Source organism: Pantherophis guttatus, chromosome 8 (assembly GCF_059756535.1).
Source record: "Pantherophis guttatus breed Tessera chromosome 8, ASM5975653v1, whole genome shotgun sequence".
NCBI lineage: Eukaryota > Metazoa > Chordata > Lepidosauria > Squamata > Colubridae > Pantherophis > Pantherophis guttatus.
Genome location: NC_142070.1, coordinates 82670319 through 82696993, shown reverse-complemented (window position 1 = coordinate 82696993; position 26675 = coordinate 82670319). Strand labels below are relative to the sequence as shown.

The following is a 26675-nucleotide window of genomic DNA, read 5'->3' as shown; positions in this document are numbered from 1 at the left end:
CCAGTGTGGGGAGGGAATGGAGATTTTGCAATATCCTTCCCCCAGGAGTGGGTGAGGACCTGGTTTGTGGGGGCAATAAGCTGACTTTGTATAAAAAAGAACACCGCTGGGGGGGGGGCAAAGCCCTACTAAGCAGGTATATACAAAAGTATGAAGGCTATTGCTTAACGCATTGTAAGCTGCCCTGAGTCTCCGGAGAAGGGCGGCATATAAATTGAACCAACCAATCAATCAATCAATCAATCCATCAATCAATCAATCAATCGAGATTTTGCAGTATCCTTCCCCCAGGAGCGGGGAGGGAATAGAGATTTTGCAGTATCCTTCCCCTGGAGTGGGGAGGGAATGGAGATTTTGCAGTATCCTTCCCCTGCCACGCCCACCAAGCCACACCACACCCACCAAGTCATGCCCACAGAACTGATAGTAAAAAAAAATGGATTTCACCAGTGACCCTAACCCTAAGAAGTATCCCTTCCAATGATGGGCTACAACGAAGGCTAGCCTACGCTTAAGCTGCCGATTTTGGAGCCCAATCGGATGAACCTGGCTTCTGAAGTTGTGTTCCAGAGTAATTGTGCCCCGTTCCTTCCTTCCTTCCTTCCTTTCCTTCCTTCCTTCCTTCCTTCCTTCCTTCCTTCCTTCCTTCCTTCCTTCCTTCCTTCCTTCCTTCCTTCCTTTTTTCTTGGCTTGCAAGACATCAAATCATTGTCCCTCAAGTCCCTAACAAAACAAAACTCCCTTCTGAAGCGTGAAGTTTGCTTCTGTATTGATGCCTGTCAGAGACCCAACTAAAAGTCTGTACAATGAACTTGGGAATGTCTCTGGTCTCTGAAGAACACTAAACCTTAGCACCTTTCCATGGGCTCCAACAACTGTTCCTGAGGCCAAATAAGTGAAGGATATGAAGGATCCACCATAGATCAGGGGTCTCCAATCTTGGCAACTAAGCCTGGTGGACTTCAACTCTCAGAACTCTCAGCTTTGCTGGCTGGGGAGTTCTGGGAGTTGATGTCCTCCAGGCTTAAATGTTGCCAAGGTTGGAGACCTCTGCCGTAGATGACACCCTGATTGTATAAGATGACAAACACCCACATTATAACTGGAGGATACGGAGAGAATTTTGATTTTTTTTCTGTACTTTATCTGACAGGTACGATTTTCATGACCTTGAATTTGACTAAATTGTGCCCCCGAAGTTAGCCATGCTCTGATCACCTCACTAACTTAGCTACAAGGTTATGTTGTCCTGTTTTATTTCAACCAGAAATTCTTTTTTTAAAAAATTTGATTTATATGTCGCCCTTCTCCGGAGACTCAGGGCGGCTTACAATGCATTAAGCAATAGCCTTCATCCTTTTGTATATTTATACAAAGTCAGCTTATTGCCCCCACAAACTGGGTCCTCATTTCACCTACCTTAGAAAGGATGGAAGGCTGAGTCAACCTTGAGCCTGGTAAGAGTCAAACCTGCAGTAATTGCAAGCAGCTGATGTTAATAACAGTGCTTTAGTCTGCTGCGCTACCAGGCTTCTTTACCTGTAGAATTCCGGTTAATGACTGTAATAAAGATTAACTCTATTGTTACTGCAGCTAGCAAGGATTAGTTTATTTTCTTTTTTACACTTTTTCTTTTATTTGGGCACAATTATTATTATTTTTTTTAGAGTTGACTCCCACATATCCTTCAAGACAAAGTCCCTCCTGCCACTTTTCTCCAACAACAGTCTTGTGAGGGAGGTTGGACCATGACCAAAGTATCTTTCATGGTTGAGTGGGAACTTGAACAAGGGGTGCCTCAGGCCTTTCCCATATCTTAATACCCTTTGTCAGATCTGATGAAGGGATGAGCAAATGTGTCCATTCCCAGAGCATAGAAGTTTTGTACATTTTTCCAGCATCGATTCCTTTTTGCTTTATTTCCATATCATTCAGTGTTCTCTTAAAAAGTGACCCTGAAATGTGCATTGATTTTTTTTTTAAAGAACATTTTGAGTTATGATATAATAGAGTGCTAAGGAAAATTAACAGCTGGTGGATAGTAATATTTCAGTTAATATTGGTTCAGCTAATAATACGGGAAGAAGAACATTCGGTTCCTTCCTTAAAACGTTTGCTGAGCTGGGATTTGATGAAGAAGGATTAAGGGATGAACTGTGAATAAAAGAGGAATGCTATTGTGTTCATATTGCATGTATAACTTTCATTCTATAATAATACTATAATTGGTTATGATTGTGGAACTGCCTTTTTAAATTAGAAGATAAATTGCACCAGTCAAGAAACTGCATGTATTAACCATGTTTCACATATTATTTAGGATAGATGGGGGTAGATGAAACTACAGTATTACACACAAGTTGTTGCTGTCCGTAAACATCTGAATAGGTGCCTGTTTCAAAATCTGTTGCATCAGGTTGGAATTCATTGTTGGAATGTATTTTTAATGCAACAACTACATAGTATTCAGCCAGTAGATGGCAGTGTTTACAAGTTTGGATCTATGGTATATACTCTACCCTCTTTTGTTCTAAGTAGAGTTTCCTGTTTCCTGTTACAGTTACATAGTTGAGCAGTAAATCACATGGTGACTGTGCTCTTCCTTTGCTCTGTGTGGTGCTTTATATAAACAGAATTTCTAGTGCATCATAACCAAACCAAGTTGGCAAAGACATCACTAAGGATCCAGATAGCAAAGGCACCTGCAGAAATGAAAGCTTTGGCCCCAATGGTAAAAACAGCATCAGGCTGTCGCAATGCAAGCTCCACCCCTTTCATGTATGAAAGGGGTGGGGCTTGTATCATGATGCTGCTGCTTTTGTCATTTGCCTGTTGGACGTATCAAGCACACATCCATTGAGGATGGTTTGGGTTAGATCCCTGGCTACAAGGTGTTTTCAAATGGGTGTATGGCAGCCAGAGATGGGTTTCAGCAGGTTCTGACCAATTCTGGAGAACCAGTAGCGGAAATTTTGAGTAGTTTGGAGAACCGGTAAATACCACCTCTGACAGGCCCCATCCCTATCTATTCTCTGCCTCCCGAGTCCCAGCTGATCCGGAGGAAATGGGGATTTTGCAGTAACTTTCCCCTAGAGTGGGGAGGGAATGGAGATTTTACAGTATCCTTCCCCTACCAAGCCATGCCATGTCCACCAAGCCATACCCACAGAACTGGTAGTAAAAAATTTTTGAAACCCACCACTGATGCCAGCCTTCTATAAGGGCATCGGAATCCTGAAATTTTGGCAGTTTTCTGTCTCCCTGCTTGGATCCTTCAAAAACGATGTCTTTGTAGCAATAGCTCTGTAAATTTTAGGCCATGTGCTCTTTCAACTGTGCTCGCTCCCTCCCCCCCCCCTCTCTCTCTCTCTCTCTCTCTCTCTCTCTCTCTCTCTTACTTTTTTTTATGTCTGGAAATTTTGCACCAATCTCTTCTTTTTTTAATTTTCCTTTTTACTTGACTGTTGGCCTTATGGTTGTAATAAAGGTTTGATGATAATCCCTAATTATTATGTAGATAGTTAAAGAGTCTAGGGCTCAAATAGACTTTTTTCAACTCTGTGGTTCTAGGAAAGGTAACACAGAAATTCCCTGCTCTGCAACTCCTCTAAGATGATGGCCTTCATTTTTATATACACTAATGCTGCCTTAATTATTCATTTTCGCCTTTTATTCATTCAAGTGGATTCTGAAGTCTTTTTTAATGCATTTTTTCTCAGCTGCTTCCTGAGAGCGGATTACGTACATGAAGTGCTTCAAACATTCACAAAAACCAAGAAGGCCCATCACCTCAAAAGCTCCAGTAAGAGGGACTTATTTTATTTTTCCAAGAGCTCCAACAATTTATTTTTTCCATTAAATTGCTACTTAAACCATTTTCAGCATATAGGCTAAATTTCAACAAAGCTTCCCTGCATCACGAGATTGGAAACCCGTCACCAAAGAGCAATTTTAGGGGTGAAGCCATTTCAGTCACCATATTGAGACCACCTACTCACGTGTAGCTGCTCTTCCGTGCTAGTTGAAGGAACTCCTCCACCCCACTGCAAACAGCAAAAAAAAAAAAAAAAAAAAAAAAAAAAAAAACAATTTTAGCAAGAATATCCAGGGATATTTCCAAAACTGGACTAATTTACTAATCCCTATGTATGATAGCCTTAGCCCAGGGGTCGGCAACTTTAAACACTCAAAGAGCCACAAAGGTCCTAACCGGAAGTCCCCCGTTCAATTCTGGAGCCGACCGGAAGTCCAGTTCCCCCACCATAGAGTCTCCTCCTAGTGCGGCGTCCTTTTTCCTCTGCCGACCGGAAGTCCGATTCCCCCACCATAGAGTCTCCTCCTAGCACAGCATCCTTTTTCCTCTACCTGTCCTAACTGAAAGTCCTATCAATTGTGGAGCGAACCGGCAACAGGGAGCCACAGCAGAGGGATGGAAGAGCCACACGCGGCTCCAGAGCCACAGGTTGCTGACCCCTGCCTTAGCTGGACAACTTTGCCTCAAACAATATCCTGAGACATCAAAACTAATTTCACAAGGACAAAAAAGTGGTGTTTATCAGGCTGGATATGAATTTAAAGAAGATTATTCAGAGCCAGCAAAGTGTTTATCCAAAATGCATCTGCTTGAATTCCTTTCTAGGAACCTTCCTGAAGACATTTTATGTATTTATCTTAATTTATAGACCACCTGACTCCCAACAGCTCTGGGCCGTTCACAAGTACCGTGTTTCCCCGAAAATAAGACCCTGTCTTATATTTTTTTTCAACTCTGAAATAAGCACTTGGCCTTATTTTCGGGGAGGTCTTATTATTTGGGGGCGTAGAGCAAGATGGGGCTCCTCTTGCCATCTTACCTGATTTCCAGCTCTGTCTCCGTAACCTTAACCAGAGGAAATGGCGGGGACCGGCTGTTAAATATTTTGGGGAGGGGTTATTTTCAGGGGAGGGCTTACTTTTTTGGGGGGTTTATTTTCGGGGAGGGCTTATTTTCAGGGAAACACGGTAGAAAGCATTACAAATGAGGGAAAAGTACCATAAACTAAAATAAAGGAATAAAAGATGGTGGATATGACAAAACCGGACAGTCACAAGAAAAGACAGGTCCACTCAACCCCAAGGGGGCTTCGGTCATTCTCGCCAAAGGCCTGGAGAAAGGGCCAAGTTCTCAACGCCCTTCGAAACACCTTCAGGATGGAGGCTGTCCAGATATTGGGAGGGACGTCACTCCAGAGGGCAAGGTTAATTAAATCACATTGAATGGTTGTCTGAGCCAACCCCATGATTAAGCCCCTTAGTTTTGGATTGACAAAGTGAAGACTTTCATTCGTCAGTTGATGGGCAAAAGGAGATGACTACTTAAGCAAGTATAAACCGCTGTATTATGGGCTGGGTTGTCATGGTATGTAGGCCTTGGACACGGTCAAGGAATGGCCAGATAAAAGGCAGCTGAGACGGTAACAGGAATGTGGAAGGAGTGAGAGGGACTCAGACGGGACCCTCCCTAGTTTCTCAGTTTGCAAAGGGGACAGCAGGAGATTTCCACTTTCCCATTTATAAGGTTCTTTTAACATAGCTTCACAATAAAGCAGAATTTGCTGTTCTGGTCATGTCTGCACTCTGGTCTACCTAGAAAGGTGTAGCATGAAAGCCACGCCCAATAACTATCCCAAAGACCAGGATATGCCAATATAGGCAGTCCTCGGTTTACGACCACAATGGAGCCCAAAATTTATGCTGCTAAGTCAGAAATGCATTAAGAGAGTTTTGCCCCATTTTACAACCTTGAATCACCGCAGTCGTTAAAGTGAGGAACATGGTTGTTAAGTGAATCTGGCTCCCCCCCATTGACTTTGCTCATCAGAAGGTCGCAAAAAGGGATCACGTGACCCCAGGACATTGCGACTGTCGTAAATGTGAATCAGTTGTCAAGCATCTGAATGTAAATCACGGGACCATGGGGGTGCTGAAATGGTCGTAAGTGTGAAAAATGGTCATAAGTCCCTTTTGTCAGTGCCGTTGTAACTTCAAATGATCACAGTTGTAAATTGAGGGCTACCTGTATAAGAGATGCCTCAAATCCATATTGCTGTCTATAGGTGTTCCTACACATAAGGCAACATATAATCCCCACATCCACCCTGTGATATTTGACTGAGAGAGCAAAGTGTAAATTATACGAGGAAGTTGCATCATGTTTGTAGCCATGAGGTGCATAAAGTGGAACCGGAGCGAATGACTTGAAATTAATCTGAGACAGAAATAGAAAGGCCACCTTGAGTTAGGAGCAGCCTGGAGTAAACATAGAGTAAACCTTGAAAGCTTCAGGCCCTCTGTTTCACTGAGGATAGCAACGTCTTGACTGAGATTCAGAAGGCTTCAAGCAGAGGATTAATAAAGGATAACTAATAATGGAAACTGAACAAGGAGAGATTCAACCTGGAAATAAGGAGACATTTTCCGACAGTGAGAGCAATCAACCAGTGGAACAGAAGTTGCCTTCAGAAGTTGTGGGAGCTTCATCACTGGAAGCTTTCAAGAAGGGACTGGGCTGCCGTGTGTCAGAAATGGTGTAGGGTCTCCTGCTTGAGCGGGGGGTTGGACTAGATGACCTCCAAGGACCCTTCCAACTCTGTTAATCTGTAACCAAAGGATTTCTGTAAAGTCTTGCAAGATGGCAACTGCAACACACAAAGCCCTCCCCGTTTTTTACGTGAGCCATCATGTGACTCATGAGAAAAAGAGGTGAGGATTCATTTATCCAAGGTAAGCTGCCATCTTGAGTTTGTTTTCACACACACAACACATGGTAGAGAAGTCCGCGAATGAGCCCGGCTGAAAAAAGTTTAACCTTGGTTGGTGACCATGTATAATCTAGCAAAGTTAAGGATTGCTTCCGGTTTGCAAAGAATTTCAGTTTGTTCCTTTTCCAGTAATATGCTAAACAAGTTCTTAAGGGGGTCTTTTTCTAAGAAAATCTTTCCATAGATTTTTATCCGAATTGTTTACTTCTTTATGGGTAGCTGATTCAAAACTGGACAGCTTTTCTACGGTGATAACAACAAACTTGGAAAACATGGCTTGGATGTAATAAGACCAATGATCAGCATGGCACGATAGCCACAAATATTTTCATTTTCAGAGTAAGGGTTGCTGTCATCATATTTTCCTGGTTGCAACTGGATCGTCCAAGACTTTGGGGCATGTGAATTACTACTTTCCTCTTTTCCTCCAGCTTGATTTTAGCCCTGTGATAAAACTAATAAAATCCAGACCTTGTGATTATTTCCTCTCAAGACTCTGTTGCTGCTTTTCTTACAAACTGTTTGCATTACTCTCTACTCGTCTCCTATGAAAATCCATTTCAGTAGCTGCTGATCTTGGGATCAGATTACAAAACTCGATGTCAACTAAGCTTTCTTTTCACTCATTTTAAATGCATTGTTCAGAAATGTTCAAGGAAGATATATATATATATATAAAACTTCATTTGTGCAAATTTCATCCACGTAGCGATCAAGACCCCCCCCAAAAAAATCACATCACATTTTATCGGAGAAACCTTTTGTCCCATTTTATTTATCTATGATTCTAGAAAAAATCTCTGTCAGTCTGCTAACTGATAAAATTTAGGAGATGCCACTAACAGTGGCAAAAAAGTATAATGAATGGTCTAACCATTTATTCTGGTTTCATTTATCTCAAATATTTTGCATGTTGTGTAGCATCTGCATTTCATTTGTCCGTAATCAAGACTTGCTATGGTTGATGGAGGCACCCAATCAACCTTGACTGATCTGGAAAAAGGTAGGAAGTGTCAGACTTGATTAATAACTTGAACAGGAGACCATAACAAAATCCCACAGCCTTAGTTGAGATCAGTGGTGGGATTCAAATAATTTAACAACCGGTTCTCCACCCTAATGACTAGCTGAGTGGGCGTCAGTGGTGAAATCCAATTTATTTTACTACTGGTTCTGTGGGCGTGGCTTGGTGGGTATGGTGTGGCTTGGTGGCCGTGGCAGGGGAAGGATACTGCAAAATCCTCATTCCCTGCCCACTCCTGGGGGAAGGATATTGCAAAATCCCCATTCCCACCCCACTCTGGGGCCAGCCAGAGGTGGTATTTGCCGGTTCTCTGAACTGCTCAAAATTTCCGCTACCGGTTCTCCAGAACCTGTCAGAACCTGCTGGATTTTACCCCTGGTGGGTGTGGCCATGGTGGGTGTGGCCAGGGGGTGTGACAGGCAGCACTTGGTCTCCTTCATCCCCCTGGGAGCAAAACTGGCCTGCAGAAGGGGTGCCACCCCCTGTGCCCCATTTTGGGCCTCGTAGGCCTCCCTGCAGCCTCCTGGGAGTGAACCGGCTTAAACCGGCTGAATCCCACCAGTGGATGAGATTGATTCATTGAAAAAAAAAATCTGGCAAGAAAGCAACCTCAAACTTGCATTGATGCAAGGAATGGACCTGCATGAGTCACCCTTATGAAGGCTCACCAGAAAAACTACTTCGATTAGCTTTTAAGGCCGCTAACCAATGAGTTCACAAGGCCTCTGATTCAAAGGTTTCTATGAGCAGGTCTGGAGTTCCCCTTTTGCATTTATTCTTTGCGAGGCACGTCCATTATTCTTGTAAATGACTTTTTAGAAAGCCCAGAAGAGGCCAGACTAAAGGCAGGACAACCCACCTTGCAAAGAGCTCCTGGCTTTTATCTTTTAAGCCAAAGGAAGCCATTCCTTATTCAATTTCCTGGCAGGAAGGGTAGATGACCGAAGATGAATTACCTTAATTTAATACTGTCCTAGGTGCCTTGTTGACAAGATTGATTACACTGACAAGAAGAAACTAAAGGAAAGCTGGAGCAAGAACAACAAGCCAGCACTAAAATGTATTTACTTATATTGTACTTTAAAGAGTTTAAAGGACTTGGCATGTACTGTAAAAATCCCTACAGCAATCCCAAAGGTAGAGTGGGTTCTCATGCAAAATAGAGTTAATTGCTCACGAAAATTGCTCTAGAAAGAGTGCAGAGAAGAGCAACAAAGAGGATTAGGGGACTGGAGGATAAAACATATAAAAATGGTTGTCGGATATGTCTGAGTCTGATGAAAAGAAGGACTAGGGGTGACATGATAGAGGTGTTCCAATATCCCAGGGGCTGCCACAAAGAAGAGGGAGTCAAGCTATTCTCCAAAGCACCAGAAGGCAAAAGGAGGAACAATGGATGGAAATTAATCAAGGAGAGAAGCAACCTAGGAGGAATTTCCTGACAGTAAGAACAATTCCCCAGTGGAACTACTTGCCTCCAGAAGTTGTAAATGCTCCAACACTGGAAGTTTTTAAGAAGAGATTAGATAACCATTTGTCTGAAGTGGTGTAGGGTTTCCTGCCTGAGCAGGGGGTTGGACTAGAAGACCTCCAAGATTCCTTCCAACTCTGTTATTCTAAATTCTAAATATGAGTGCCCCAAAAAAGAACGAATGCTCTTTTAGAGCGCAGCTCTGAATCCTCTGCTCTCAGTTCTTCATGCATTTCCCTTTAAGCATCTCGCGCTAACATTTAATTAATTTATTTAATTAATTAATTCAATAGCAATAAGCCCTTAGACTTATATATACTGCTTCACAGTGCTTTACAGCCCTCTCTAAACAGTTTACAGAGTCAGCCTATCGCCCCCAACAATCTGGGTCTTCATTTTACCCACCTCGGAAGGAGGGAAGGCTGAGTCAGCCTAATCACCTAATGATACTTCCGACAGCCTCTTTGCAAAAAAAAAAATTGCTCCTGGGGAGGAAAGCCATGGCAAATCTAGACAGGGTACTAAAAATCAGAGGCATCACCCTGCCAACAAAAGTGCGTATAGTCAAGGCGATGGTTTTCCCAGTTGCAATGTCTGGCTGTGAAAGTTGGACCACAAGGAAGGCTGGGAAGGCCAAAGAATGGAGGCCTTTGAACTCTGGTGCTGGAGAAGACTCCTGCGAGTCCCTTGGACTGCAAGGCCATCCAACCGGTCAGTCCCAGAGGAGATCAACCCTGACTGCTCTTTAGAAGGCCAGATCCTGAAGAGGAAACTCAAATGCTTTGGCCACCTAAGGAGAAGGAAGGAAGAACTCCCTGGAGAAGAGCCGAATGCTGGGAAAGATGGAGGGCAAAAGAAGAACGGGATGGCAGAGAATGAGGTGGCTGGATGGAGTCACTGAAGCAGTCGGCGTGAGCTTCAATGGACTCCGGAGGATAGTAGAGGACAGGAAGGCCTGGAGGAATGTGGTCCATGGGGTCGCAATGGGTCGGACAACTAACAACAACAAATAAACTGAATGGAGTTATAAACAATTCTGTCTTTTCAGTTGAAAAATTAACCATAACTAGCTGATATTCCATGCTCTGTTCACAGCTGACACTGGGGAGCAGGCTGACTTTACAAATGGTGTTTATTATTTAATACTCCAATTACACCATAATTAAGGAATGTCTAAATATTTGTTTATAAGGTCTCCTGTAAGCTGCTCCCCTCAAAACAGAATTGGGACGTTCAAATTTAAATTATTATACAAAATAATCAATGGTGCAATGAAACGTTGGGACTTAGGACTATTGGCCACTGACCATTTTCTGTGACAATGACTAGCTGCCATGTTTGGCTTTAGGACAAGCTACAAAATTTAGGATGGCGTCCAAAAACTTGAAAGCCATTCTGGCTGCAAACTGCTATTTCTCGGTACCATCTGGAAAATTCTATATTTCTGTTAGAAGCAATTACAATTTTGTCTGTCTCCAGTGAAACTGTGTCTGGGGAGGTAATTATTTAACCTACTGCTCCTCTTTCTGACGTTTATTGCTTTTCAGTAACATGGCTTGTCCTGGCCAGCTTTGGAGAAGAATGTCTACAGGGGTTGAAGTCATGTGATCAACTCACCATAGAACCAATCAGAAAGCTGCCAAAAGATTGCCCACTTAATGGGATCTCTGCTGCAGGTTTCAGGATCCTTGATTTATGTTTTCGCTTTATAACAGCAAAAAAAATAGACAGTCCTTTCTTCAAAGGTGAAAGTATATTTTACGTCCAAAAGAGAACTTCACATGAGATCAAACAATGTAATTTCAATCATGTGAAATAAAGTGTAGTTTAAATCATGTGAAGCTTTGCAAAGAGTAAGGCCACATCTGGAATGCTGCATCCAGTTTTGGTCACCACATTATAAAAAAAGATATTGAGACTTTGGAAAAAGTGTAGAGAAGTGCAACTGAGATGATTAAAGGTGACTGGAGACAAAAACATATGAGGAACGGTTGCAGGAATTGGGTATGGCCAGAGAAAAGAAGGAGTAGGGTGGACATGATAGCAGTTTTCCAGTATTTGAGGGGCTGCCACAAAGATGAGGGGCTCAACCTATTCGCCAAAGCAGCAGAAGGCAAGACAAGAAGCAATGAATTTAATCAAGTAGAGAAGCAACCTAGAATTAAGGAGAAACTTCCCAACAGCGAGAACAATCAACCAGTGGAACAGAAGTTGCCTTCAGAAGTTGTGGGTGCTTCATCACTGGAGGATTTTAAGAAGAGACTGGACAGCCACTTGTCTGAATGGTAGGGGGTCTGCTGCTTGAGCAGGGGGTAGGACTAGATGACCTCCAAGGTCCCTTCCAGCTCTCTTCTGACTGACTGGTTGGATGTAGACCTATGGGACAGGAGCAGAATTTCTCATCATTGAACCTACATAGGAACAACCCCTCCATAGCATCTTCACAGAAGTACATTCATTCTATTCTTAAAGTTTTAAGATTCTGGAAGGGAACCTGCATGGAGGATTAGTTGAATCCATCAGATTTAAGAGAGAACCAAGTCTTCTCATTAGAAATTTTGCTCAATTATTAAGGTTTTATTTATTTGTTTGTTTGTTTGTTTGTCGCCATTTCGCCACAAGGCGACCCTCCCTTTTGCCCATAGTGGCCACATCTTGAGCACCCATGAATTATATTTCTTGTTTCACTCCCAAAATATGGGATGTTTTCTCTTCAGAGCTAAAATTTAGGAATTTTTACCCAATTCATAGGAATTAAATTAAAGTTCCCCTTTATCTGAAAATTTCTTTTATTTACAATTTCCCCCAATTACTTTAAAATTGAATTCCTTCCCATAAAAGAGCACTGAAAATCCCCGAGCTAAATATTTCAAGCCAGGGCGATTTTGATTACTCTCATGGAAAGCCAAAGTGTATTCTAAGTTTTGTGGACGCAAAACTTATTTCCTAATAAATAATATCCGATGCTTCCAAATCAACCAAGTAGAATAAAGCTCAATTTTATTCTGTACTGACTTGGTTCAAACCATAGTTTGCATCTCAGTGGTTTAAGATGAAAGGGACATCCCAGATACTCACTAAGAAAAGAACAATCCAAATAAAAGCTGCTTTGGTTAATGAAAACTAAATACACTTTACACTGCCAAACCTCTATGCTAGCTTTTTGAAAACTTTTCCATGAATAAAATAAATGTATTTTATACTATGTACCACTGGGTGGCAATCATTCAACATGGATTATTAAAGCCTTCAGAAAAAAAGACAAAATGAGAACAGAAGTTTGAAATCCATACGGAGCAGATTGTAAATATTTATTTCAAAAGGGAAATAATGAATAAGAGTGTTCAAAAATAATAGAATCCACTCAGTAATGCCATGGGGTGACATTAAATATCATCAAGGACTAAGCAAGGCTACAATTTGGTTGCTCATAATCTCTGCTGAATCAATTAAACAAATGTTATTGCTTGAACAATAGTTTATGACGCACCAAAAAAGAAAAGAAAAATGATAGAGAGAGAAATACGCCCTATAGTAAATTACAAAATGCAGTTCATAATTACTTGGCAGAATATGTTCAGAAACACCTACAATGCTAGATCTGTTTGTTAAACTGCTGGTTGGGCTAAAAATAGCCCTGATTTTAAAAGAGGATGGTCTCTATTTTGGGAAGAGAAAAGTCAAACGAATTTCCTATGAATTAAACTAGCTTTCCCCATAATAGCCAGATTTTATATACCACGTATGGAACATTAGGGAAGAAACCGGGCAAGCCAAAGTAGATGAATGGAGTCTGAGAGTCCACCAGGATTTTCTTTTTTAAAAATGGCCTCTTAAATGCTTTCAATATGGCAACCCTGAAGTGAACCTGGCTGGAGGCCATCTTTGAGGCTTCAGGGTTGCCACAAGGAAGAAGAAGGGACAAGGAGGGGAAGTAGATAGCTGGGATTTTGTAGTCAAAACAAGACATTTTCCTGTGGGAACCAAGGTCATTCCCACAGGCGGCTGGGAAGAGGAGGAGCGAAGTAACCAAGCAACCGGCCAGCACCTCAATTGGACGATGTGACTGATGGCTTGGGGGAAGGGGAAACTTTTACTTTTTAATTAGGTGAAAACCGCGGGAACTTTCAGAGTCGGTTTTCACCAGTTGTGCCAATACGATGCATCCAATAAATTGTTCTTTGAGGAAGCCTTGGAGTTCTGCTTTCTATGGGTGCATCACTTGGAACGCTGACAGACACAATGGTTTTAATGACGGTTGCATGAGGGCTCAAGTTAAGAGAGTTTTCAGAGTAAGGTTATGATTAAGTTTCAGACAGCCTTCCTAGCAGAATCATATCTGATTATTGTACAAGATGATTTTTCTTCTTCAAGTCAAGCTCCATTCTGGATGGCTTCATTGAGTTAGCACCACCAGGAAGATATTCAACCATTTCATTGTTCCAGGGATGCTGTTATTCCCAATTTAGCCTACAACTGGGGAATTTGATAATGGTCTCCATAAAAGTATGAACCAGATCTGATCCCAGTTCGGGTTTTTTTTTTGTTTTGTTTTATGATCAGGCAGGGAACTGGGCAATAATTGCAAGCCAAAAACTTCTTGCTATTTGCAATAGCACTTTCAGAGTCTTATCTATTTGGTCACGAAGAGTCGGAAACAACTTGATGGCACATAATCAATCAATCAATGACTGGTCCAGCTTCTAAACATCTGTTTGAAAGAAGAATCCCAGGAATGGAACATGTTGTCTAGGGAGAAGCTGCATTTCTGAATCTGGTGTAAGTTTCCCATTTTGTACTGGCTTAGTTCTCCTACGTCCCAAAAGACAGCGAAGGTGAGAAAGTAGATTCATTGCTGATACAATCCAATTCCTTCTAATCTTCTAAAATTGTCAGTTTTTTTGTAAATTTGGCAATAGGTGCTCTCCATACTCAGGTCTTGCACTCAAATTGTAGACATTCTCAAAGCATCATTTTAATTTCAAAAGAAAAGGAAACAGTGCAATGAAATCCCCCCACCCCACCCCCGATCCTTCAAAACAAAAAAAATTGAAGCGTCTTCCAAGCACTTTAAAGAAGCATGCCTGCATATCTCAATCCTAATGCTACCAACTTAAATCTTTCATGTAAGATTGTCTAGATTTAAGCATTGCAATCAACTAAATCACTTAAAGCATCCAAGCTTGACACCTTATCCCCTTACACACACAGAGAACGAAGACGAGAGGGGAGGGGAGGAGAGAGGAGGAAAGAGGAGAGCAGAGGGGGAGAGAGGGGAGGACAGGGGAACAGAGAGGAGAGGAGAGGAGAGGAGAGGAGAGGAGAGGAGAGGAGAGGAGAGGAGAGGAGAGGAGAGGAGAGGAGAGGAGAGGAGAGAAGAGAAGAGAAGAGAAGAGAAGAGAAGAGAAGAGAAGAGAAGAGAAGAGAAGAGAAGAGAAGAGAAGAGAAGAGAAGAGAAGAGAAGAGAAGAGAAAAATAATTTGTTTTAAAGTGTTGATGGAAAACAGAGCTCCGGATATTTGTGTCTGAGGCAATCAACCCTCAATTGGGAGTCATCTTCAGTCTATTTTTCTTTTTTCCACACACTTCGGTCTCCTCCGGCATTGCCCAAAAATAGGGCATCAAAAATACCAAACAATTGATTCCTTCTGAACTCAGGCTGGAAACCTATTTATAGCTGAAAATCCACCCCTTGGATAATCTAATTATATAATTAGCCTTCTTCATAGAGACATCAAATGTGTTGCTTTTAGCTACATAATACTTCTGTATGGATGAAAATCCTTCTGGCTTTGTACTTAAATGACAGATGACTGGATCAGTTTGAAAATATACCGATTATGGTGCATTTTGGTAGTTTTAATAAAAAATACTTCTATCATTTTCATCCCTGGATGGTCCTGAAAAGAACTGATCGTGTCTTTACTTGAAACCACTCATCTATAGATACTGAGATTTGTGGGTTTTTCCCAACCAGTAGCTGCCCTGTGATTCAGAAGCTCTGATTCCCATCAAGGACTCGACACTCCAGCAATCAAATTGCACAAGAGAACAAATCTCTGCCATGAAACCGCCAAGGTAACTTCATCAGGCTAAAGGAGACGGACAGAAAGCAATAAAAATGTATTTGATAAGTCCTTTGGCAGATGGGGGCATTCCTTCCCGATTCACGGGAATTTATTTCTCTTCCAAAATTCTGCTTGACTAAACTTCATGGATGAAAAAAAATCAGTGCTTTTATTTTTGTTTTAGTCCGTTGCATGTAGTGAAAAAAATATCTTAATTTTGATTCAGGAGGGCCCAGATTAACGCACATACACACCCCAAGTGGCCTCCATGGCTCTCAGAGAGAGTACTAACGACCAGAGGACTGTGATTTTGATAATAGATTTTATTTGTTATTGACTATTTTGTTCTGGAATGTTAAACTGAGTGTTTTTAAGTTGTTCTGGTCTTTGTAATAAACTTTGACTTGATGTGACTTGACCCATATCAAAATAAAAATGAAACAGCGGTCTTAGTAATAGTTGGAAGGCAAGGCCAAATAGTTGGAAGCTTAGAAGGCAACTGAGAAAGTGGAAAGAACCTTCTAAGATAAATCCTAAAGTTTTTCCTTCTGGCCTAATTTTATTTTCCTGAATGAAGGTAATATATGAACATTATTCTCATGAGGTTTTTTTTTTTTTAATTTGATTTATATGCCGCCCTTCTCCGGAGACTCAGGGCGGCTTACAATGTGCTCAGCAATAGCCTTCATACTTTTGTATATTTTTATACAAAGTCAGCTTATTGCCCCCACAACTGGGTCCTCAATTTACCTACCTTAGAAAGGATGGAAGGCTGAGTCAACCTTGAGCCTTGGCGAGATTCGAACCCTGCAGTAATTGCAGGCAGCTGGTCTTAATAACCAGCTTAATAACAGGGTGCCTTAAACCCCTGTACTACCAAGGCTCTTTTCAACAACATTGCACAATTGAGTGACAGAATCAAGATTTTTTTACAATGTAAAAAAGATGTTGAGACTCTAGAAAGAGTGCAGATAAGAGCAACAAAGGTGATGAGGGGACTCGAGGATAAAACATATAATTGCAGGAATTGGGCATGTCAAGTTTAATGAAAAGAAAGACCAGGGGAGACAGGATAGCAGTCTTCCAGTATTTGAGGGGCTGCCACAGAGAAGAGAAGGTCAAATTATCCTCCAAAGCACCTGAAGGCAAGGCAAGAAACAATGAATAGAAACTAATCAAGGACAGAAGCAACCTGGAATTAAGGAGGAATCTCCTGACAGTGAGGACAATCAACCAGTGGAATAGAAGTTGCCGTCCATCACGGGAGGTTTTTAAGAAGAGATTGGACAATGATTTGTCTGAAATGATCTAGGGCCTCCTACTTCAGCAAGAGGTTGGACTAGAAGTCCTCCAAGATCCCTTCCAACTCTGTTATTCTGTTATTCATAACCTGAAGAAAAACAGAGTAGATAAATTCATCTTTTTATGGGCTACCATCTGCATTTCTGACGGTGTTCCTACAATTCTGGTGTTTTGTCTCTCCAGCCAGCCACCCTGTGCGTGTACGGTAACAGTTTTGCTGAAATTAAGCTAATTAGCTTAAAGTGGAAGTTTTTCCACGTTCACACATCAGACTGTTTTGTGCCGATGCATTAGCCTTTGACCAGTTAGAAGCCTTTTGCAGCCCTTACCATCTGCCCTACCAGCTGGAATGGAGTATTAAAATTAGCTCTTCAACTGTGATATGCAATTAAATTTCAGAATAATACATATATCTGCATATATCTCTCTCACAAATACATATAAAACGAGCCTTGGTGGAGCAGTGGACTAAAGCGCTGTTAAATTGCATTTAGCTGCCAGCTGCCTGCAATTACTGCGAGTTCTAATCTCACCAGGCTCAAGGTTGACTCAGCCTTCCATCCTTTCGAGATAGGTAAAATGAGGACCCGGATTGTGGGGGCAATAAGCTGACTTTGTATAAAAAAGAACACCGCTTAGGAGGGGCCAAAAAGCCCTATAAGAAGGTATATACAAAAGTATGAAGGCTGTTGCTTAACACATTGTAAGCCGCCCTTACAACCAATAAATAAATAAATATATGTGTGTGTATCTATATATATGGGTGTATGTACACACACACACACATATATTTGTGTGTGTGTATGCAATCAGATTTCTGTAAGGTAATTTTGATTGTAAGCCTCATTTATTTTACCACTAGAATTTTGTGATGCCCTTTTGCACTGAATCCATGAAATTAAAACCTTTGCCATAAAAGTTACACAAGGAATTCTCACTCAGCTTCAGCCCCCATTAGTAAAAATTATCCCATCATCTGCAAATAAGAAAATAATTAAACTGACCTCGGTCATAAAGTTAAATGCAAGTGCCATGTCTGGATATTGTGATGCTACAAAACCAGCATTCTACTAGAAGTGTTTGTTTGTTCATTGCAAGCGAAGCTCCTGTTTTTTCTAAGGGCTGAAGGCATAATGTAAAACATAAACCTCCTTTTATTTTAAACCTCCTGCATTAACCTATGAGGTAATTTGACCGATCACTCCTGGTCAAGGTGGAGGAGGTACTTTAATCTATATAATGCCATCAGCATTACAAAATGTACAAAATGTATGGAAATAAGGAAAATAATACTTATTATTAATAAAAAATCCTATCACGATGCCTAATTTTATAGACATTTTTTTAACAACCTTGTAATGCCTTGCCTTGGGATAGAGTTGGGGTGACTGAATGGAGTTCAGTGTTTACTGACCGGATGCCCTTCCTGATGCCTACGCAGAGTTCACAGCAAATATTTTCTCTTTGCACCCAGAGAGAGAAATATCTGCCACTACCTAGGATCGAACTCACAGCCTCCTGATTGTGAGGCAAGAGCTCCACCTCTAGGCCCCTATGCTCTTCTTATAGAAATGTTATTTACTTATTTATATTTCACTTATATTTATTCAATGGTATCATTTGAAGAGATCTATATAAAATAATTTCTCTCTAATATTACTTAACAGAATGACTGGCCAGCATCTTTTCAGTGATCCAAGTCAATTGCATTTAGAGCTAAATTAATGACTCTATAAAATCATTATAAAATTTGGTAATGGCATTACCCTGGATAGCCATCGTCTTAATTCCCAGTTTAATCCCCAAATTCTAGAGGAAAAGCATTTCCATAATCTCTCCATATCTTCAAACGCGCATCTTCAAAAGTAACAAGTGAGTAATCTCTAAAACAAAGATACTTTTTAGAGTTAATCATACCACCTGCCGACAATACAAGTCTACATAGAATCTGCACTTCCACTGTGCTGCAAATGCTGTTTAATGTTAATAATCTAAATATCTAAAAGTATGTTCAGACTCAGCAATATTGATAAACAAACATACACTCAAACAAACAACAGCACGTACTGTTACCGAAACTTTAAAAACCTAATTCTAAAAATGTTCATTCTGAAGCTCCCCTGGCTGTCATGAATTGGTGCAGGCACAAAAAACATACGAGTCAGGATTAAAATAATGCTTGCATGAAGAGGCTTCTGTTCTCTATCAGCACCATGGACAGAGAATGCAACAAAAGACACACCAAGTATTGTAGACTATTTTGTTCGGTTTACTTTGTGCGATAACAGCAAAGTATCTGTACGTAAATAGAGCATGTATTTGTACGTTAAGAAGCTTCAGCAATACAGCACATAGAGAAAAAAAATAGTTGAACTTGGTTTTATTTCAATTTGCTCCTTCAGAAATGTGATTTTGTGTCTAACTGAAATGGAAGGAATCCTGAAATTAAAGTATTTTGCTGCAATATGAAATGTTATAAACCAAAAAAAAAATAGGAGTAACACATTTTTTTTTTCTCAATGAAATGGTGGTCTAAATTTCTTATAAGTTTAGCCCAAAGTGTTTTAAAAGTTGTTAATAACCCCAGCTGTTTTCTTTGCCTGTGCAAGTTCTTTCCTCTAGCACAGTGTTTCTCAACCTTGGAAGCTTGAAGATGGGTGGACTTCAACCCCCAGAATCCCCCCGCCAGCACTGCTGGCGGGGGGATTCTGGGGGTTGAAGTCCACCCATCTTCAAGCTACCAAGGTTGAGAAACACTGCTCTAGCAAAAAGCTGAGAGGCAGGAGTCAATTTTGCCCCATACATTTAGATTTCAAATATTCCACTCCCTTCTCCAAAATCTCCAAAATAGCTCGGTTTTTTGTGTGGGAAAATGAGTTCCTTTTAGAAGATCAGAAAAGAAGAAACAGACAGAATCTAGAGATGTTAGGTGGCCATGATAGGTGATGAATCAGGAGTTATAGAGCAGGGGTCTCCAACCTTGGCAACTTTAAGACTTGTGAACTTCAAATCCCAGAATTCCCCAGCTGGCATCACAGTTTGATGGTTCATAAAGAGCAGGTTTTGCCTGTCTTATGAAGAAGTGTGAAATCAAGGCACCCACATTTGGTAGGGCTTGTTTCTAAATCCAAATTGAGCCTAAATCAGACCACTTGCAGATTTTGCACTTGGGCGGGGCACAAAGTGTATGAAACCCCACCGACATAATTTAACACAATGGTTGCATTAGTATATTTTATTTATTTTATTTAATTTTTATACCGCCCTTCTCCAACAGGACTCAGGGCGGTGAACAGCCAAGATAAAACATAACATATAAAATTTAAAAACAGTTTAAAAGACATTAAATAATTTCGGCCCTCAATTTAAAACAACCCAGTTAAAACCAATTTCATATAAACAGTCAATTAAAATTGTGTGTTGTGATATCCGATGACTCTTGCTTCTATCTTCCTACCGATAAAAAGCAGCAAGCGGTACAGCAACTAGCAAATAAGAAAAACTTTATTTTACTGGTGACTTCCTTCTTCCCTAACACAACAGAGTCCACAACTAGGGTTTGTTATTGCATTCTGGTTCCTAGCTTGCTTGCAAGCAACCCGCCCAAATTCCAAATCCCAATTCAGATCCAAGGCTAATTAATTACCTTCTGATGGGAACTGCACCAGGATATTCTATGAAAATGTTTAATCATGACTCATATGCATACAGTCAGTAAATACCTCTTCATTTCTTAATATCCTTTTAATATTCTGAGCTAAAACAACATTTAACAAACTTTTTTTTTTACTTTTATTATGCAAAAATCATTAAAGTAATCAAAATAAGCAACAGAATGCCTAGCTGAAAAAGGAATAAAATGTCCTGTTTACTAACAATAATCTTCCCCCTGAAAATTTTAGCAGTCTTCCTCTGACTTAGAAAATATCAGCAAGGATTAAGCATCTGAAAATACGTATGTATCTTACTTCTACCATACCATAAAAATGCATTCCATCCCAATTGCAAATCATGTCCTTCCAAAGTTAGTAATCTTATATTTCTTAATTCGATCTATTTTTTCATCCACGTCAATGCTGCTGCCTGGTAATATAATTCCTAAAACTATGTAAGAAATGCATTGTTATTAGTGTGGGAGAAGGTTAGAGATAAATACTATGTGAAAATTCCAATATGGTTATCAACAATAGAAGCATTGATAGACCCAAATATGGTTAATTTTAGAAATATTTTTAGATATAAACGGTTGAGCATCTGGATTATTTTCAGAGAATTAAAGTAGGGATGCAAAAAGTTCTATTCCAGAGACTAGATTTTTTTTTTTTAAGTGGAATTCCAACATGAACAAAGTCCTGTGATTTTTGTACCTTCAACTTTCACTCCGCCTGTGATAGAAATAGCTACAAGAGAACAATTTTAGGCACGAAGAAGATGTTCTGAATTCAATGATAAAAGGGAATATAAGAAGGGACTTAATGCAGAACTGGGAGTTTTCCTGCAGCAGAGTGTTGACACTTAGAATTTAGTGCATCAACACTTCTGTATATGAAGACACAGACCATTTACACTTTTAACAACCTGGAAAGAAAGAAAAAAATATATAAAAAGGAAGCCCAGGCCCATTTCGGTTCTCCCAAGCAGCTAGAATAATCTCTGTGAATGGAGGATGACTGAAATGGGTTGCTGTATTATCATCTTCTTTTAACGATCCCATAATCCCTTGCGGGGTGGAATCTGAGCAACTGAATGGAGCTGAATGTTTACTGGCCGGATGCCTTTCTTGTCGCCAATGAGGAGTTTTGTTCAGCAGATATATTCTCATCGTTCCCAGAGAGAGAAATATCTGTCTCTACCTAGGATCGAACTCACAGCCTCCTAATTGTGAGGCCAGAGCTCCACCTCTAGGCCACTGCGCCACTCCAAATGGGTTTCTATATCTGGGAAGGTGAAGAAGTCGGGACTTCAACGCCCAGAATTCCCCAGTTAGCATCAATCAAGACAAGGAAGATTTTCATCTTGTGTGGGTTTTCAGAAATCAAAGTATGTTATGGGGAATTGACGTTTTAAATGAACAAAAGTATTTGCATTGGTCTTGATTGTCCCATGTAGCATAGACTAGAGTTATATGTGCTTAATGATCAGCCTACTGTCTGAGTCAATTCGTTTACATAGTAATACTTATTAAGTTCCTAATTTCTACCCCTTTTATCCAGCCATTGATAAAACAAGTCCCAAGTTCGCAAATATTCTGTGTCTTCTTTTGCTTTTATCTTCAGTGTTAATCTGTCCATTTCTGCACAGTCCAATATTTTTTTAATGATATCTTCTTCCGTGGGTGTTTCCTCGCTTTTCTAATGTTGTGCAAATACAATTCTTGCTGCTGTTAAAACATGCAACATCAAATATACAATGTCCTGGTTTCTTAACGTATTTATATGCTGGATCTCAATCGATATGCTTGTTCATTGCTCCCTTGGTAGAAGACCAGGCTTCAATCATTCAAAATTTAAATACGCATTTGTAACTTTCCAGAATGAGGAGATGGTTAATTCCCTTAAATCATGTCCTTTCTATTTAGAAGTTCAATATTTACATCAGCTTTGGAAATCTGGTGATTTACTTAATCGAGGAGGGTTTGCGCAAACAACAGTGACACAAAGATCGCTCTCAATATTTTCCAAGATCTCAGGTGAAATTGTATTAGCAAATCAAGATCATAAATTAAAATTATATTCCAATGGTGTTGTGCTCATTATTCAGCCAGGTTTAATATTAGCATCAAACCCAGATAGTACATGATATTACGTGGGTGGGTGTTGTTATTGTTGTTTTAGCATTTTATTTACTAGCTATTTTGAATACCTCTTTGAAGACCAAAATTATCATTTGATCTTGCAAAAATGTGGTCTATTTTTAGTTGACTACAAAGGATCTTTCCCTTGACAAACCTGAATAATTTATTTATAAACTGAGAAAAACCTGAGACAGCGGCTGTAACAAACAGATATATTAACACACCCAGGCATGCTCAGCTCTTAAACTTTCCAACCTGAGTAACTCTAATAAGAGAGACCTTTATTTGCAAAGTGTGCTCTACTTTTTAACCCTTGGGATCATGGGATCTTACAGAAGTATTGCACAAGAAGAAACCATCAGAATCGGGAAGAGAAGGGAAAGGGAAAGGGAAAGGGGAGGGGAGGGGAGGGAAGGTAAGGTAAGGGAAGGGAAGGGAAGGGAAGGGAAGGGAAGGGAAGGGAAGGGAAGGAAGATAAAAGAAGGAGAAAGGGAAGGGAAAGGGAAAGGGAAGGGGAAGGGGAAGGGAAGGGAAGGGAAGGGAAGGGAAGGAAAGGAAAGGAAAGGAAAGGAAAGGAAAGGAAAGGAAAGGAAAGGAAAGGAAAAGAAGATAAAAGAAGGAGAAAGGGAAGGGAGGGGGAAGGGGAAGGGAAGGGAAAAGGAAAGAAGAAAAAGAAATAAGGAAAGGAAAGGAAGTTAATAGGAAGGAAAGGAAAGGAAAGGAAGTAAATAGATGAAGAAGGGAAGGGAAAGGGAAGGGAAGGGAAGGGAAGGGAAGGGAAGGGGAAGGGAAGGGAAGGAGGAAGAGGGAAAGGAAAGGAAAGGAAAGGAAAAGAAGATAAAAGAAGGAGAAAGGGAAGGGAGGGGGAAGGGGAAGGGAAGGGAAAAGGAAAGAAGAAAAAGAAATAAGGAAAGGAAAGGAAGTTAATAGGAAGGAAAGGAAAGGAAAGGAAGTAAATAGATGAAGAAGGGAAGGGAAAGGGAAGGGAAGGGAAGGGAAGGGAAGGGGAAGGGGAAGGGAAGGAGGAAGAGGGAAAGGAAAGGAAAGGAAAGGAAAGGAAAAGAAGATAAAAGAAGGAGAAAGGGAAGGGAGGGGGAAGGGGAAGGGAAGGGAAAAGGAAAGAAGAAAAAGAAATAAGGAAAGGAAAGGAAGTTAATAGGAAGGAAAGGAAAGGAAAGGAAAGGAAAGGAAGTAAATAGATGAAGAAGGGAAGGGGAAGGGAAGGGAAGGGAAGGGAAGGAAAGGAAAGGAAAGGAAAGGAGGAAGAGGGAAAGGAAAGGAAAGGAAAGGAAAGGAAAGGAAAGGAAAGGAAAGGAAAGGAAAGGAAAGGGCTATCAACCTTCAGAATGCCATGTTTATATCTACTTCAGTTCTGCTTCAGATTTATTCATAGTCAAAGCAACTTTACCGCAGCCTTCAAACTATTGTACAGATGTGCATTCATAATTCATAAATACAACAGTAAAAGATGATCTAAAAGGGCCGACTGAAACAATCTCTTTTAAAAATAAATGAAGTTGTTAATAAGCACCACTGTGACGCATAATATTTGCTTCTACACTAGGCAAATGCACTGCAGGCATCACGGGCCCTATGGACTAGGCTAGCAGCAGACAGATATACTGAATATTATTTTTACCTGATAATTATTTAATGGGCCTAATTAATACCAACTGAGAGAGCCTATAAAAACTTGAGAACCGTAGGGCCGTGCCACGTATCTTCCTCTGCTGGGAAGTCCTAAGAGCAGAGGTAGGTGTTCATGGGTGAACGTCTTTCAGTGTTTGCCAACAATGCATCCAGCTTGGCAAATTCTCTGCAATGTCTATAATTTATTAGGAATTGGCAATCGTCAGCTGGCACGGCACCGAAGGGAAAGCTTCCAGGGCTTATTTTGCCTCGATGCCACACTAATATCTTGCTGACCTTCTGTCTCTAAAATTCTCTCCTCCAGAACTTTGTTGCTTGATCATGACTCACCCTTTGTAATTTCTCACAAGAGAAATTGGACCATATCGAGTCAATTTTTTCCTCTAATAATATAATTGCTTTTGTCTTTAACCCTGAAACTCTCTTGGTCATCCTGGGAATTCATTCATACTGAGAAAATCTGTTTATCAGGGGTGGTTAGAGCCACTTCCTCTGACGGCTCCTTCAGCTAAGACATGGAGGCCATCATTCTGCCCCTCCTTGTAGAGCTGCTTCAAGGTTAATGGGCTCCACCACCAACAAACCAACAACAAGCCAACAACAATCCAACAAACCACCATGTAATATTTGGGTTTTTAAATAGAAGTGAAGCATCATAGAACCCACATCTACCATACATCAGAGTGTACATATTCAGCCTAAGAAAACAAGATGGAGCAATCACATCAGCAAGTATGGTGGGCCCAGCTGGCAAAAGAAAGTTCAGGACCATCTTTGTTGGAAACAAGTGGAAGAGGCCTTCATCCTAAGGTCAACAGTCCATGCGACATAAGCACAAGTCTTTGTATTTAGATGTTTTCTACAAGTCTTGCTCCTCCTGCTGACCAAAAGGACACATATAGACTGGGTGAAACCACGCTTTATAGCAGTGACTGTGAGAGGGATCTTGGAATCTTAGTGGACAACCAGCTAAATATGAGCCAGCAGTGTGCAGCGGCAGCCAAAAAAGCCAATGCAATCCTAAATTGCATTAACAGAGGGATACAATCAAGATCAAGGGAGGTCCTAATACTGCTCTATAAAACCTTAGTAAGACCACACCTAGAGTACGGCATCCAGTTTTGGTCACCACACTATCAAAATGATGTTGAGACTCTAGAAAGAGTGCAGAGAAGAGCAACCAGGATGATGAGGGGACTGAAGGCTAAAACATTCGATGAACAGTTGCAGGAACTGGGCCTGGCTAGTCTAGTGAAGAGAAGGACCAGGGGAGACAGGAGAGCATCTTCCAATACTTGAGGGGCTGCCACAGAGAGGAGGAAGTGAAGCTCTTTTCCAAAGCACCCAAAGGAATAATGGATGAAAATTGACCAAGGAGAGATTCAATCTAGAAATAAGGATAATTTTTCTGACAGCGAGATCAATCAATCAATGGAACAGGAGTTGCCTTTGGAAGTTGTGGGAGCTTCATCACTGGAGGCTTTCAAGAAGAGACTGGACTGCCATGGGTGAGAAATGGTGGAGGGTCTCCTGCTTGGGCAACAGGGGGTTGGACTAGATGACCTACAAGATCCCTTCCAACTCTCTTAATCTGTTAATGCTGATGATCTTGTTGCTATTATTTTTCCACTTGGATTCATTAATGGGAAACTTCTTCTCGTTACAAGGCACTTTACTAAATTTCACCCAAGCAAAGGAAAGATATAAAAAATCACTGAACAAGGCCTCAACCTGCCCCGTGGCTTCCGAATAGACTCTTAGCTCCCTCTTTTTATGCCATACCTGCATGCCGTTTAAAACTCACCTTCTTGGTTTGGCCCCGTTTAGTAATGCAACAAAATCCTCTGCTCCTCAAGGAAGAGCGACAAGCGCAATTAGCCTGAAAGGCTTGTTTGACTTTGCAAAAAAAAAAAAACCCCCAAACCCACGAAATTCATGATTGAGACAATCTCTTCTGGGAAGAGAGCTGAGAGGAACAGCAGGTGCTCAGTCTAATTCTTCCATTTTTCGGTTATCACATATGCAAATTGTAGGTGTTATACACCTGCAGTGCTGCATTCATTACAAGATTTTTGGAGCCTGCTGCCTGGACAGAATCAAGATCTCAAATATATTCCTGTGGTAATTTTAACAATAGTCACTATCCTCACTGACAGCTTAATTTTCACTTTATAACTATTGGAAAGCTTAATGAAAATTCAGGCGTAGATCTCATGTTAAAAACCCTTCATGTTCTCATAGTTGACGATAAAGCTGATTTTATTGTAGACCTTGCCAGTGACTTTATAATGGACTACCTAACACTGATTAATCTGCCTCTTCCCTTTCTCAAACTAGAAAAACCCTCATTATCTAGAGTGGACTATCTCAACTTATCCACTACGCTGAAGCACCTTAACAACCTGTGTCTCAAGATCAGGCCATCTATTAGATTCCCAATCTATTTTTGCTGATGGAACCATCAGAGATTTTAAGAGCATGTTGTGAGCGCTTTGTAGAATGTAAAAATCACAGAACCTCCCATTCCCCATCATTCAGACAGAACTGAAGAAGCCTCTTGGATGAG

The 26675-nt window shown here is 40.7% G+C and overlaps 1 protein-coding gene across 2 annotated transcripts in view; it reads right to left on the bottom strand.

Moving 5' to 3' along the window:
* Window positions 1-26675, bottom strand: part of KCNIP4 (potassium voltage-gated channel interacting protein 4) — a 267229-nt gene that overhangs the window by 218398 nt on the left and 22156 nt on the right. The window lies entirely within an intron of this gene.